Source organism: Bos taurus, chromosome 13 (genome assembly GCF_002263795.3).
Source record: "Bos taurus isolate L1 Dominette 01449 registration number 42190680 breed Hereford chromosome 13, ARS-UCD2.0, whole genome shotgun sequence".
NCBI classification, from domain to species: Eukaryota; Metazoa; Chordata; class Mammalia; order Artiodactyla; family Bovidae; genus Bos; species Bos taurus.
Window position 1 is genome coordinate 77,469,132 of NC_037340.1, and position 12,594 is coordinate 77,481,725.

The window sequence follows — 12,594 nt, forward strand, 5'->3', positions numbered from 1 at the left end:
TGCGACCCCATGGACTGTAGCCCATCAGCCTCCTCCGTCCATGGGATTCTCCAGGCAAGAATACCGGAGTGAGTTGCCATTTCCTTCTCCAGGGAATCTTCCTGATCCAGGGATCAAACCCAGGTCTCCCGCATTGCAGGCAGACACTTTAACCTCTGAGCTACCAGGGAAGCCCTAGACTTGGAAACTGATATCCAGATAATTTAAATGGTTTAAAACTAATCATCAAGCCCAAAGGTCTGTCAAATTTGTCTATAAAGGGAGAAATAGTAAATATTTAAGACCTTGAAGCCCATGAATTCTTGGTTGCCACCACTTAACTCTGCAGCTGTAGCATAAAAATGAATGAACATAGCTGTTTCAATAAAACTTTATTTATAAAAACTGGCAGTGGATTGAATTTGACCTGAAGGTCATAGTTTGTTGTCTCGTGATCTAGACCAGTGGTTCATAACTATTATGGACTGGGGTACCACTTTCCTGACATGATACTAATGATAATGCTGCTGCTGCTGCTAAGTCGCTTCAGTCGTGTCCAACTCTGTGCGACCCCATAGACGGCAGCCCACCAGGCTCCCCCGTCCCTGGGATTCTCTAGGCAGGAACACTGGAGTGGGTTGCCATTTCTTTCTCCAATGCATGAAAGTGAAAAGTGAAAGTGAAGTCGCTCAGTCGTGTCCGACTCTTAGTGACCCCACGGACTGCAGCCCACCAGGCTCCTCCATCCATGGGATTTTCTGGGCAAGAGTACTGGAGTGGGGTGCCATTGCCTTCTCCGACTAATGATAATAAGTTACCCTTTATCAAGTGTTCATTGTATGCTAGGCACTGTGCTAGTCACTTTCCATGAAGCTCATTTCATTCTCTTTTAAAAAATATATTTATTTAGTTGGCTGTTCCAGGCCTTTGTTGGGGCATGTGGGACCTAGTTTCCTGACCAGGGATCAAACCTGGATCCCCTGCTATGGGACCACCAGGAAAGTCCCCTTATTTCATTCTTACAACAATCCCATTATTGTATTGTACCTCCAGAGAAGAGATGAGGAAACCTAGGCTTCCAAAGCTACTCAGCTGCAGAGCCAGGATATTTACCTGGGTTTGTCTGCCCCCAGTACATGAGCTCTTAAGGTTATGTTAGAAATGAGATAAAAACTACAGACCTTTTTGCTAAACACTCAAGATTTTGCAGATGATTTTCAGGGAGGCATAGATATCCTGGTCTCATGTTAGTAATTCCAGAGTATGACTATGAATTTTTGAGGCTAAGGATCACAGTTTAACTACTTTTGAGTTCCCTGAATCAAGAAGAGGATCTGGGGGCTTCCCTGGTGGCTCAGTGGTAGAGAGCCTGCCTGCCCGTAGTGAGGACGTGGGTTTGATCCTTGGTCCAGGAGGATCCCACATGGCATAGAGAAGCTGGGCTGGAGCGCTCTGCAGTCCAGGAACCCCAATTTATGAGCCCACTCGCTGCAACTATTGAGGCCCAAGAGCTCTGGAGCCCATGCTCAGCAATAAGAGAACTCTCTCTGCAATGAGAAGCCTGCATACCACAACGAGAGAGCAGCCTCTGCCCTCTGCAACCAGAGAGAAGTCTGCATAACAACCAAGACCCAGCACAGCCAAAAATAAAATGAATAAATACATTTTTAAAAAAGAGAAAAGGGTCTCCTCCAGATATTTGGGCTCACTGGATGTTTATAGAAATTAATAGAACCTAGGCTAGACTACAGCTTAGGCAGAAATGCAAGCAGATGTAATACATTGCTCTGGGGTCTTTTTTTTTTTTTTTTTTCAAAAATACAAATCCAATCACATCACTCTCCTGCTTAATAAATTTCCAGGCCTCTTCAGGAGAAAATCGAAACTCCTAAACTTATCTATCAGCCGTCCTCACTCCTCCCCAAAACTGTCCTCTTCTCATAGGCTTGCCCCTCTCTTTCTTCTGCCTCTGCTGAAGAGCTGGGGGTGGGGGTGAGGGCTCCATGCCTGTATTATTTGATCCTGACTACTGCTGAATGACTCAGGGGTGGACAGAAAATCCAGGGTGGGCCGAACCAGTCCACCATGGGAGATTTGAGTTCAAGGATCCAGGGGAGGGTAGGTTACGGGGATGGTGAGCCTCTGAATTAAATGGTCGAGTACCACCTAGGCCTGAACCAGCTTCATGATAAGCCCAAGCCTCAAGCAACTTTTTCCCAAGTTGTAGGGGATCAGAAAAGACATTAAAAAAAAAATCAGAGAAAGATGAACTTTGAGAGAAGCCAGGGATTAAAGGGAAGAGGCAGAGACAAAGGGGCAGAGAGGACACAGGGGATTTGAAAAAGGGTGGAGAGGGCTGCAGTTAAGAGCTTGGGCTCTGCTGTCAGGCTGTTTCGGGTTCAAGTCCCAGAGCTTCCACTTTCTTACCTTGAGCCAGGCATTTAACCTCTCTAAGCCTCAGTTTCTTCATCTGCAAAATGGGATGATAATAACAGTATCTACCTCAGAGAGCTGCTGTGAAATTAAAGGGGTTAGCACACACAGAGCACTCAGGACAGCTTCCAGCAGCACCTAGTGAATGTCTAATAAATGCCAGCTGTCATTACAGGTGAAATAGCTCAGCACACACCACCCTATCAGCCCAGACCACCCAGCATCCGAGCCGCTGGCTAGTCTTAGTTTCTCACCCTTGACCTGAAACTGCCTGCCGCATCCTGAAAGCAAACAGCAGTGCTTTTTGGGTGAGCATGAGTGGGTTCAGGCCCCTGCAATGAATCTGCGATCAGGACGCGTGGTTGGCAAGTCCCTCTGGGTTGAACTCTGACTCCTCTCTTTGGTCTCTCCTACCACAGGTACCCAGGCTCCACGCTTCCCTTATCACACGCTATTGTTGGTCATTTCTGCAGGTTTGTGCCTCTTCCTCTCTGTCCAGTGAATTCCAATCCGTCTTTTAAAATCCAGCCCACATGGCCTCTCCCTACAAGGGTCATCCCTGGAGGGGCCAACCACTCCATCCACAGGGCTCCCTCATCATTTTGCCAAGCCTTGGGGGCACTTAGCACACTCAGCCTATGACAGGTGTGTGTGTGTGTGTGTGTGTGTGCACATCACTGCCCAGAACCTGTGAACTTTGGAGGGGACAGGGATGGGTTCTGAGAGTCGTCTCTATACCCCCAGCGCCTAGGACAGCTGGTTCCCATGGTATTTCTTGGCTGGGGCTCAAGTTCTCGGAGCACCCATGGAAAGGTCAGGATCAGAGTCAGTTTTCCATTTGGCTACTGCTTGTTAACCATCTTCGACGACTGAGGCATGTTGCAAGGCACTGGGGGTACCACAGGTAGCAGGAGGGCTCTAGTGTCTTTCTAGGCCAGCTCGGAAGATGAAAGGAAGTGTCGCGCCACGCAGAACTTCCACAGCCTGTTATTCCACCACCTTCCTGTTTTTGTTTTTGTTTTTGTTTTTTTTTCTCTAGCTGCCTGGAGGAGGCCATGGCAACCCATTCCAGTATTCTTGCCTGGAGAATCTCATGGACAGAGGAACCTGGCCGGCTACAGTCCATAGTGTTGCTCAGAGCTGGACACAACTGAAGCGACTTAGCATGCATGCATAGTTGTCTGGCATGTTCCATATCGTAAAAAGAAACCTTTTGTGTTTTAATTTCTTGATTAGCACTCACTGAAAAAGTAAAATTATATATGCATAATTGAATCACTTTGCTGTACACTGGAATGACAACATTGTAAATCAGCTATATTTCAATAAAAATAAACTAAAAAAAAGTAAAATTCTATAGTACCTTCTAAAGTGACATATCTGACACATACAAAAGTAGACCTACTTTATGTACATTTACGAACTGTATTCAAACCAACACCTGCGAACCCACCACCCAAAAAACAGGGCACGGAGCAATAACACTGACACTTCCGGTGTGTCCTTCTCCATGCCTGAGATAATCAGAATTTTTATCCTCGTCCCTTTTCTGTATAGTTTTTAATACAAATGTATGTATCCCTGAACAAATTATTGTTTTTTCATTAATTTTTTATTGGAGTATAGCTGCCTTACAATGTTGGGTTAGTTTTTACTGTACTTCAAAATGAGTCAGTCACACAAAAACATATATTCCCTCCGTTTTGGACTTCCTTCCCATTCAGGTCACCGCAGAGCATTAAGTAGAGCTCCCTGTGCTATACGCTTGCTCGCTTAGTCGCTCAGTCGTGTCTGACTCATTGCAGCGCTTTGAACCAGGCTCCGGCCCATGGTATTTTTCAGGCAAGGATACTGGTGTGGGACCCAGGGATCGAACCCGTACCTCCTACATCTCCTGCACTGGCAGGCAGGTTCTTCACCACTAGGGCTACCTGGGAAGCGACCACTGCGTGTACTGCACTTTCCTTAAGAATAAAAAACAGTAAACTCGACCTCCTTGGTTTTATTTTAGCCTTGTCCTAAGAAACGATCTTTGCAAAACTGCTGATTTTGCATACCTAAGGATATATGTATTAAATATTCATTAAAATAAATAGGTGATCATTGGAATAAGCATGTGGAACTCTCACATTGAGGTTAACAATGTGGACCTGGGGGAATTCCTTGGCAGTCCCCTGATTAGGTGCCCTCGGGCCTGGGGCCTGGGTTCAATCCCTGGTCGGGGAACTAAGATTCTGCAAGCCAGGCAGTGTGGTCAAAAAAAAAACACAAAAAATGTGTGGGCCCCGGAGTTGGAATTCAGCTTTGCCATTTTCTGGTCAAGAGGCCTTGGACACTGCAACTTTTCTTGCTTCAGTTTCCTTCTTTGTAAAATGAGGGTCTTCCAGTGGTTCTTAACTGGGTATGCCCCAGCCCCATCCTGGGAGACATTTGGCAAATTCTGCAGAAATTTTTGGTTGTCACGACTTGGAGGAGGAGTGTTACTGGCAGCTGGTGGGTGGAAACAAGGATGCTGTTAAATATCCTATAATGCACAGAACAGCCCCCGCCACGGAGAACGATCAGGTCCCAGATGTTAATAGTCCCAAGGTTGAGACACTCTGGGATATACAGCAGTCAGCTTCTCAGAAGCCGGAGAATGAGGGAAAAGACTTGTCAGCCCAGGGCTGGGCATGGAGGGTCTGACCTTCCAGGGCGGCCTGCCGGGGACCTTGGGTTGAGTCCTCCCTCCATGTGGAGGCACTGCTGTCTCTGACTCTGGGCCCCAAGGCCGAGGGCGGCTGCAGGGGACGGAGCAGATCCTGGAGAGCCTGCCGCTTTAAGAACTGGGAGGTCTGGTTTCCCCCAGAGGCTGGCAAGGGAAGCCTGCTCCAGTTTCTAACCCCCAGACAACTCCAGGGGAGGCCCACATAATTGATGTCGGCTGACAGTTGCATGAATTATGCACCCACCTATTGTACAGTCCTTGGTGCTGTCATTCTAGGGCGGCTCCCCCTACTTTGTACCTAAGAATGTGCTCTCCCCTCCCCTCCTCTCAGCCTGAGATGCTTAGGGCAGAGGCTCACCCCACCCTGGAGAGGGGCTGAGGCTTGGGTTGGGAGGATCAGAGCGCGCCCCGCCTCCTGCCTTGGTACACGCATGCATCAAATATCTTGAGTGCTAAACAGTGGGACCCACCCTCCTCGCCCTGCCCACGAGACTGCTTTCTCTTCCAGACCCACTGAAACCCTTAGGGTCAGGGTTAGACTTCCCGACTGGGGAGCTTTTCAACGTAAGTTAAACCCTCTGCGCCTCGGTTTCTCCGTCTGTAAGAATGGGAGGATGGCCACTGCAAGGTGGCAAAGAGAATTCAATGGATTCATTAGGCCTTTCGCTCAACTTTTATTGCTTTCATCATTTCACAGCATCTTATTTATACGCTGGTTGGACTTGGCTTCGACCACTAGTGTTATTATTCCCCACTGGCTGTGTGGCTTTGGACAAGTCACTCCCCTTCTCTAAGACTCCATTTCTCTATCTCTAAAGTGGAGAAGAAAGTAATTAAGCACCTACCACAAGCTCTGGGAGTTGGTGATGGACAGGGAAGCCTGGAGAGTTGCAGTCTATGGGGTCGCAAAGTCAGACATGACTGAGCAACTAAACTGAACTGAACCACATCACTTAATATATATTTTATGTTATTAAATTATTATTTGGGTAATTTATTGTCCCCCCTTCCCCCAGCTTCTGGACTGGGGGCTTCTGGAAGTCCAGGACTAGGTATGTGGACCCCAGTGCCTGGCTAAGGCAGCAAGTGTCCTCTAAACAGTCTTAAACCCAGATGAACAGCGTTTTTTGTTGTTGTTGTTGTTTGTTTTTATTTTTTTAAGCTGTTTATTCCCCCCCCTCAGTTCTCAGTCGTTCTTTTTGCTTTTAATTTTTTTTCAAGCTGTGTGATTCTGTTTTATTTTTTGGCTGTACTACATGGCATGTAGGATCTTAGTTCCCCGATCAGGGATCAAACCTGTGTCCCCCGCATTGGAAGCGTGGAGTCTAAACCACTGGACCAGTAGGAAAATTCCCCAATGAACAGTGCTGGTCTGATCTCTGGGATGGGCCCCAGGGACTGGGGAGCGGCCCATACCCAGTCCTCCTGACCCAGCTCAAACTCCTGACCAGGCCTCTGCATCTCCAGCCTTACTTTCTTGGGATCTGAGCCCAATCAGGTTTGGGCAGGACTCCAGGAACCCAGGGAGTAGAGAGGCAGGAACCAGGACCAGAATTTGCAGACTGTCCCCAAATTCCCTCCATGTGAAGAGATTCTGAATCCTGCAGCCCACCTGTCTGCACCAAATGTGGAAGGGAGCTTTGGTCCTCTGAGAGAAGAGATTAGCAGGTTGGAGTGCCCAGGGAGGGACTCAGAGGTGTTAGACCCAGGCCTTTGGCATCCTAAAAAGAATTTCTTTTTGCCTCTGGTGGTTGATCACAGGACGACTACCAAGTGTCCATCAGCTGATGGATAAACAAACCATGGTCTATCTATACAATGGAGCATTATTCAGCCATAAAAAGGACGGAATGCTGATCCATGATAAAATATGGATGAGTCTTGAGAACATTATGCTGAGTAGAAGAAGCCAGACACAAAAGGCCACATAGTGTATGATTCCATGTATATGAAGTGCCCAGAAAAAGTGCCTCTATGGAGACAGAAGGCAGGTTAGCTGTTGCCGGGGTAGGGACAAGGGGTATCAGTCAATGGGCATGAAGGATCTCATTGGGATGATGAAAACATTCTGAAATCGATTGAGGATGATGGTTGTACAACTTGGCAAATTTACTGAAAAGTCATCGAATTGCTCACTGGAAATGGGTGGATTCTGTGCTATGTAAAATAAGCCTCAAATAAGTTAAATAAAAGGCTGCTTTCCATAAAGAGTGTCCCATTGCTTCTAATCCTCACAATCACATTGATGGGTTACAGGAGAGAAGCAGAAATCTGAGCTAACCACAGCCCTGCTGTAAACCCTGCAATGGCTCCCCATCAAGTTCCGATCTCTTGGCATTTATTAGGCATGTATTTACCAAGCACTTGCTAAGTGTTATGCTCTTTGCTGGAGATGTAACGTGGATAAGAAAGACAATTTCCCTGGCCTTAAAGGACTGGTAGGTAAAGGCAGGCCAAAAAACCCATAAAGCAATAAAGGAGTAAAATGTATTATGTGCTGCATGTTACTGAGAAACGCACACCGAGAAGCAGAGAAGCACTACTGGAGTCCACATAAGGTTGGGTGGTCAGGGCAGGCCTTTCATGGGAGATGTCCTGGTTCTGAGACTTGAAGGTGAGGAGTGTGTCATTCAAAAATCTGAACATTCCAGGTAGGAGCACAGCATGTGCAAAGGCCCTGGGGTGGGAATGAACTTGGCATATCAGGCAACAGAAAGAAGCTCAGTGTGGGTGGGGCTGCATGAGCTACGTGGAGGGCGGGAGCAGATGAGGTCAGAGAGGCAGGAGGCGCAACAAGGAGATCTGGATTTTGTCTCAAGACCACCTTCCTTCTCTCTACAGACCATTCTCTCCATTTCCCATTGCATATCCCACAATGAATCCCGGCAAAACCTCGTACACTTCTCAAGTCTCGAGCCGCTCTGCCATGCTTGCTCACACCTCCAGATACTTGCCTCTGCCTGGAGTGCCCTTTCTCGCCCACCTCTTTTTAAAAAATATTTAATTACTTACATTTATTCATTTACTTGGCTGCTTCATGGCTTGGTTATGTCACGTGGGCTTAGTTGCTCTGAGGCATACGGGATCTTAGTTCCCCGACTAGGCATTGAGCCTGTATCCACTGCATTGGAAGATGAATTCTTAAACCACTGGACCAACGGGGAAGTCCCTCTCCTCCACTTCTCCTGGCTGATTCCTACTGCCCATCGAAACTCCAGTGAACCTTCTCTGACCCCTACGTGTAGGTTGAGAATGTCCACCCTCGGGACTCTCGCAGCCCCTGAATTTCTCCTTTCACAGCATTGATCTTGCTGTGCTGGAATTTCCCCCTTTGTGTCCTGCAATAGAATGTCAGCTGCAGGAGGGCCCAGGCTTGTCTGGTACTGTTGTATTTCCAGTTCCTGAAATGGTGCCTTGGTACAGAGCAGGTGCTCCCTAAATAGTTAAGGAAATGAACAAGCAAATGAATGAAAAGGAGACTCAGAGAATGCAGTGACTTTTCCAGGGCAACACAACTTGCAAAGATTAGATCTGGGACTCCCAGCTCAGGTCTGTGTTTCTCTCCAAGACATTTTCAAGGACGTAGGAGGTAGCAGTTTCCGGACCATCGAGCCTTGCTCTCCTATTATGGTGTTTCCGCTTCCCCAGCTTTAAAGGGGGATTACAGATGGGGAGTTTTAATCAGAAGGGTCACTGGTGCAGATCCGATTAAGGGGATTGGGAGCAGGCTGATGGTTTTGACTGTCTTCTCTAGAGGCAGGGGCCTCTGGTGGGGGTCTGGTGAGAAAAGGGAGTCAGGAGCCTGCAGGAGGCGCTCATGGGCACAAGAGACAGGAATGTGGGGATGGCAGAGGATGAGAGCCTGAGGCTGAGCCAGGCAACAGAGGGCTTCACCGTGAGAAGGCAACCACGTCACAAAGGCCTAAACAGGGTGCAGTGGTATTGCTGGGGGGTGTCCCAGGCATCGTAAACCGGAGGCCTTGGGGCTGAGAAATTTGTTTTTACTTATTTGCCCAAGTGTCCAAATTCGGAGGGTTCACATAAATCTCCAGATGTTCAGATTGCCCTTGGAACATCAGATGCTGAGCCTACGCATTCAGCCTGCCTTCCCTATGGCAGCCACTTGCTGGCGCTAAGGAGCAACTGCCCCTTTAGACAGGGCATGTGCTCCCCAGGGTCCACAGGCCTCTTCACCCGTTTCATTATCTTGTCAGGTCTCTGTAGGTGTTGGGTTTGCCATCCTGGACTCACTGAAGGCAGCGACACTTAACTGACCTGCTACCATATACAAAGAACTTTCCAGACAAGACCTGCATCTAATTGCACAAACCAGGGACTTAGGGGTCATATTTGCCACATCCAACTCTATCCTTTGCCTCCATATCCAAACCATGATCGAGTGTTCATTCGGGCTCACAAACATCTTAGATCTGTTCCATTCTCTCCACCTGCTAAGCCATGACCGTGTCCCAAGTCACCATCACCTCCCACTGGACCACTGCAAACAGACCTCTTTCTGGTGTCCCCAAAGCCACTCTGGCCCATTGTGGCAAAGACTACTAGATGTCCCCAGTAGCTATCCTTCCCTTCATTCACTGTAAGAGTTTTAGCAGGACAAAAGGCTACACAGAATGAAGACTACATTTCCCAGCTTCCCCTGTGGTTAGATATGGCCATGTGACTAAGCTTGTCCTGTGCAATGTGAGCAAAAATGATGCTTGCCCTCTCTCCTCCTCCTTCTTGCTGGAGGGGAGGCAGATGCGATGGGCAGAGCTGGAGCAGCTATCTCGGATCTGAGATGGAAGCTAATTCCAGCCATAGAACAGCCCTTTACTGGAAAAGTTTGCCAACTCTTCCTAACAGCCATCTTACTGAAGCCCCTGTGCTTTTGGGTCCATAGTTACAGTCGCTCAGCTTATACCCTGCCTAAGTCTCCAGCCTCGGCTTGTTCCACGTTCCCCTTTGGTTTCTCATCTCAGACACATTACCCTTTCTTTGGTCTCTCGTAGTCTCCATGATCCTTCTTACTATAAGGACTTTGCCCTCGCTGTTCCTTCTGCCTGGAATGTTTTTCCCTCCTCTCTGCCTGGTTAACTCCACATCCTCTTTCTTAGCTCAGGCACCACGTTCTCAGGGAAGCCATCCCAGATCAGGTCAAATCCCTCATCACAGGCTCTAACAGTCCCACGTCCTTCTCCTCACGATGCTGTCCAAGTGGCAATCTTACAATAGCGTCTCCTCTGTAGAATGTAAGCAACCGGGGGACAGGGCTTGTGTCTGACTTTTCTCAAACTTGAATCCTCAGAGTACACCGTAGGTGCTCCATACATTATGGAATAAAGGATGTCATTTTCATCCCCCAAACAACCTGCAGGGTGTGCTGTGTCCCCTCTCTCCATTTCATAGTTTGGAAAACTGAGGCTTGGAAAGACAATATCCAAAGAGACAGGAAAGGGGCAGAGGCAGGTTAAACATCTACTAGACTTTGAAGCGTCCCCCCTTTTCTTTAGAAACCAAGGGCCATTCCTACCATCTTATCCTACCATCCTGGGGTCTGGGTGATGTTTTTAATATATGCCCTCACTTGAACCATCTCCCCTAGAGGACCTCTCTCTTCCCAACAAGCTCTGGGTTGGGTCTTCCTAACAGGTCAGCTCAGTTCCCACGAGCTTTGCCAAAGCAGGAATTCTAGAAGCTGGTGATGTTACAACCTCCTGCCCATCCAAGGACAATGCCTCAGATGGAGGAGGCAACTTGACTCCGATCTTGGTAGGAGGAGGAGGTGATGGGTAAAAATGTGGGGCAATGTCCTTCCTGCCTGAGTGATCGCCAAGTCCTGATATCTGCTGAGGGAGGAGGAGCTGAAGAAGGGACTGTCAGTCTTAACAGTGATGAATGGCATCAGTCCATCTCCGCTGCAGAGAGCAGCGTTTGGAATAAAAAACAAGGCATGTACGAGATGTTAAACCAGGACAGTGTCCACAGGCCCTGCTGAGCCCCAAACCTGTCCCCTTGCCTGCTGAGTCTGGCAGGATGGGGGTGGGAAGGATCGTGTCTAAGAGCTTGGCCGAGGTGGCTCGGTTGCTAGAAGAAGCTAAATGTGTCAGTCTGGAAGCTGAGATTTTGGGTACTACTCTGGCTAATGTCAGAATGAAGGTCCATAGTGGTCATTCTTGACAATAGCCAGATTTGCTGGTTAATGGCCAATATATTTTTTCTTTTACTCTTTTTTATTTTTGGCTGTGCTGCATGGTTTGTGGCGTCTCAGCTTCCCGACCAGGAATTGAATCTGGACCCTGGGCAGCAAAAGCACAGAGTCTTAACCACTAGACCGCCAGGGAGTTCCTCTAATACACATTTAGAAAGAGGCATTTGGGCGGCTTGACAATAGTTCCTTTTCATGTAGCATTTTAGTCTTTCTAGAGATTCATATTGAAGTAAAATGGATGTGAGGATAGTCGAGAGGCCTGCTTGTTAATTCTGGCCGGGCATTCTTAGGGCTTCCCAGGTGGCACTATGCTAAAGAACCCGCCTGCCAAGCAGAACACTTAAGAGACGCGGGTTCAGTTCCTGGGCTGGGAAGATTCCCTGGAGAAGGAAATGGCAACCCACTCCAGTATTCTTGCCTGGAGAATCCCATGGACAGAGGAGCCTGGTGGGCTACGGCCCATGGGGTTGCAAAGAGTCGGACACGACTGAAGCGACTTAGCACAGGCATTCTCAAGCCAAGTGTCTTCACATCTCTGATCTTCCTCACACAATATCCACTGAGGATCTGTTGCTGCAGGAACGGAGGTCTCATGTTGAGAGGATGGGGCTACTGGATTCTCAAGTCACCACTCAGAAGAGAGATGTGCGGGATTGTTACTGGTTCCTTGGTGGAAATGGCACGAGTCAGGAATAAACTTTGACGTAGAGTCATGAGAGAGTGTGTGTGTGTACGCACTGCAGCATAATCTCGGGTATCCGAATCCGCCTGGTGGAGCTGGAGTCCAGATTCCTTACACTGTGTCCTGTGTGCTTAGTCATTCAATGTCCGACTCTGGCAACCCCATGGCCTGCAGCCCGCCAGGCTCCTCTGCCCATGGGGTTCTCCAGGCCCTGCCCTCCTCCAGGGGATCGTCCCCACCCAGGGACTGAATCCTCTTCTCTTACGTCTACCTGCGTTGGCAGGTGGGTTCTTTACCACCAGCACCACCTGGGAAGTCCTCTATACTCTGGTGTTAACCAAACTATTCCTTGAAGACAAAGATAAGAGTGAAAATGAAAGTCGCTCAGTCGTGTCTGCCTCTTTGCCTCCCCATGGACTGTCCATGGAATTCTCCAGGCAAGAATACTGGAGTGGGTAGCCTTTCCCTTCTCCAAGAGATCTTCCAAACTCAGAGATCGAACCCAGGTCTCCCACATTGCAGCTGAGCCACAAGGGAAGACCACAGACAAAGATAAATGGCTTACAAAGATCCTCGCAAAGAAAC

General features: G+C 48.3%; 1 protein-coding gene across 1 annotated transcript in view; it reads right to left on the reverse strand.

The window, feature by feature from the left end:
* Nucleotides 1-12,594, reverse strand: part of KCNB1 (potassium voltage-gated channel subfamily B member 1) — a 110,497-nt gene that overhangs the window by 3,411 nt on the left and 94,492 nt on the right. The window lies entirely within an intron of this gene.